General features: G+C 39.3%; 1 pseudogene; it reads right to left on the bottom strand.

Moving 5' to 3' along the window:
* Window positions 1-2,499: 2,499 nt before the first annotated feature.
* Window positions 2,500-2,619, bottom strand: LOC134935687 (5S ribosomal RNA; annotated as a pseudogene).
* Between the last annotated feature and the right edge of the window lie 1,151 nt (window positions 2,620-3,770).

A 3,770-nucleotide genomic window follows, 5' to 3' on the forward strand; every position in this document is an offset into this window, starting at 1 on the left:
GAAGCAGCACCATTCTGAAATCCCAAATTCCCAAGTAAGGGAAGGAAAATGAGTGATAATACGTAAGACCAAGAGATTTCCTAGCCATTCTCCATGACTGGATAGTGGAGGATATTAAATGATTATCAATTTGGGGGGATTTAATTCGAGAGGAACGTGCATATAGAAGGAGACCAAGAGAAAGGGGGGCACAGAGTTGGGATTCTAACTTGGTATATGTGAATGTGTTGTTACCGCTGAGCCAATCCATGGCAATGCGAAGAAGACAGGCCAAATTATATTGTTTAATATTGGGTAAATTCACTCCCCCTCGACGCACAGTCTGCAACATTTTTTTAAGACTTATTCTGGACCACTTACGATTCCATATAAACTTGCAAAGCAGGGTATTACGTAAAGAAAGATCCAAATTAGTGAAAAGAATAAGGGTCATTTATAAAATATATAAAAGTTTTGGAAAGCTAGCCATTTTGAATAAATTGCATCTTCCCAGCATATTAAGGGGAAGGTTTTGCCAAAGACTGAATCCATTTCGTATTTTATGTATAATCAGGGACCAGGGTATTATTATGTGATTAAAGGGTGCAGAGATGTTGTGGCAGAGCAACACCTAAGAATGTAATATATGAAGGAGCCCATTTAAATGGGAAGGGTCTAACCCAACCTAGTCACGCTTGACCAAATATAGCCAAGGCCTCTGATTTGTTAAAGTTAATAGAGAAACCTGCAAAGGAGGAAAACTTATCAATAGCATCTATTAATGAAGGGAGGGATCATTTAAGGTCCAAAGTGAATATAAGTAAATCGTCAGCGAAAGCTATAACCCGAAGTTCGCGGTTCCCAATAACAATGCTCCGAAACTCAGGCAGCAGCTGAATATAATGAATAAAAGGCTCCAAGGCCAAGTTAAAAAACAAGGGAGAGAGAGGGCAGCCTTATCTGGTACCGCTCCCAAGAGAAAAGGAAGGGGAAGTTACGTTATTAACTACCACCTGAGCTATCAGGTCAGTGTAAAGGGTTTCTATAAGACTGGAAAAGTTAGTGCCAAATTGTTTATGGGAAAGCACTCTAGAAAGGTGTGGCCAAGCTATCTTATCAAAGGCTTTTTTAGCATCAAAATTAATAAAAATATAGTCCTCCAGTTTATGAAGGCGGGTATGGGAAATTGCAGCTATAACCGAGCTAAAACCCTGCACAGATTGTCTGTCTTTGATAAAATCAAGCTGGGCCGGTGAGATGAGGCGAGATAAACAAGATTGTAGGTGGTTTGCCATCAATTTGGTGAGTAATTTAAAGTCTTGGTTGAGGAGCGAGATAGGGCGGTAAGAATCCACTAAAGAGGGATCTTTGCCTGGCTGGCTAATACAATTATTTGCGCCTCATTGAAATATAGTGGTATAGGCTTGGAGGTGAGAATATAGTTATATAGTTTAACCAAAGTGGGTACAAGCTCAGCACTGAGTAAATTATAATATTCAGCCCCAAAACCATTGGGGCCCGGGCTTTTGCCATTCAGCAAGGATTTAATAGTTGTACGGACCTCTTCCTCCATTATAGACATATCAAGAGAGAGGACAGGGAGCTGAGCATCACGCAGAAAGGATTGACCTGCAACTGCGTTATCCGGCTCAGCAGTATACAAAGACTCATAAAACTCCATAAATTTAGTACAGATAGCCATAGGGTATGATATAATGGCTCCTGAAGATTACACCGCTTCCACCCATGTACATGTACAGGGCTCCTTAATAAAGTTCGCCAGAAGCTTGCCCAACTTATTGCCCCACCTAAAATATTTATTCCGCTGGAAATCATGCCTCGTCTGAGCTTGCTCCGTCAAAAAAGTTCAAGAAAGGGGTTTGTGGGAGCCGCACCGGTCTAGCAACAATTTTTGTACGAAAAGCAATCTGAGTAATGTCCTCTGAGAAACTGAAATTTATGTTATAGAATTGCTTCAGATTAAGGTAACTGTGCATATAGAAAGATAGTATGTCTTTTAAGGAGCACTAAATATAGTTACCATTCAGTGGTGCTCCCATGAGTCAGAAATATATTGAGAAAAAGTACCAAATAAGAGAAATGGAAAAAGAAGTAGACTCTTGTTTGGGAGCACTCTAACTCAGAGGAACTAGGTTGTATACATGTCTTAAACTGGTAAAATCATGATTTTAATAGATTCTTGTTAAAAATATATAGAATTATCGGAGTTCAAAGCTTATTCTATGTGATTCAAGACTATTGTGCAAAAAATATCTATATCAATTTAGTAAATAATTAGCGAAAATTGCTATAATATAATGTAAGCCGGAAAAGCTTTAGAATTCACAAAAAAGGGGGGGGGGGAAACACCTACTAGTCTCAATGGTGTCTGTCAAGTGAATATATGACCATCATTCATACTGCAAAAATCCCAAATGGAAAAAGTAGTTGCAGGGAATTAAATCATAGGTCATATGAATCCGAGTACCCATCTGTGACTTAGAATTGGGCAGCAAAATTTATTTGCAGTACCAGGATGTTCCAAGGTGGTCTCCCATCCGAGTACTGGTCCGGCCCTCCACTGCTTAGCTTCCAAGATCGGAAGAGATTGGGCATCTCCAGTGGGGTATGTCCGCAATTTCTTAAGCTAGCCCTTTCATTTGTCACTTTATATTGGAAATGGAATCGTTCATATTTTCAACAAGAAAAATGAAAGAAGGACAGACACACATGTGAACGGCAGGCTCAAAAAGTGCAGATTGGATATGACAATTGTATGGCAAACAAGTATCAAGGCCATAAATATCCAATCAAAGTGAATCCTTCCTTATTTGTATTGTACTATACACCAGTCAATTGTATATAGATAACAAAATCATTCTTGGTTGTGCTGTCTAAATAAGACAGTAATAAGCATAAATGAATCACCAAGAAAGAATAGGGGAATTACTACAAAGAATCCTTTATAGTTAGTGGGTTAGTATCTGTGTTTTTCTCACAACCAAAGATCCACCATTGGTATACAAAATCTCTGAAATAAACAAAAATGAGAACAAATATTGTAGTATCAGGGTATTCCAAAGTGGTCTCATCCAAGTACCAAACCTGTCCACCGCTATATAGCATAAATGCATAGATGCAATTAAGCACCATTCGTGGAATACATCTGCAATTAGATGCTTGTCACTGATTGGTATGGTCACCTTCAATCATAGTTTTTGGAAAAAGCATATGTTAGAAGGGCAAATAATAATTAGATGAGTATACCATATATGTGTACCTATGCAGGGTATGCAGTTGGTTAATTACCACAGCATTTAGCATATTACCCTGCAAAAGAGTATATGGTCAGAACACAGCAGGTGTAAGCTTGTAAGGCAAAACCATCATAGGTCATTCTACAATGAGCAACAAACACATATTGATCCAAGCCTAAAAGACTTGGTAATGTAAGAATAATATTACCACTAACCAGTAATGTAGCAGAGAGCTTATTTGCTAATCACCCTAGATAAAGATTGTTAAATAAATAAAACATGACAGGTGCTATTGTACCAGACACTTGGTTAATTTCATACAATACCAAACTGTAGACTTTGATATCCCAGGTTTTCTCGTGCAGGCAGTGGGAATGTGAACAGCGGGATAGGTGCAGCTGATCCCCGCTGCTCCTGCCCGAAATCGAGCTCCAGCGGATGGGGGGAATATCGCTGCGTCCCGCCGTATTTCCCCGCTAGCGAGTTCCAGACACTAGGGGATAGTTTGTGTGAGTATCCACCTCTCTTGTGCCC

Source organism: Pseudophryne corroboree, chromosome 1 (assembly GCF_028390025.1).
Source record: "Pseudophryne corroboree isolate aPseCor3 chromosome 1, aPseCor3.hap2, whole genome shotgun sequence".
In the NCBI taxonomy this organism is placed as follows: Eukaryota; Metazoa; Chordata; class Amphibia; order Anura; family Myobatrachidae; genus Pseudophryne; species Pseudophryne corroboree.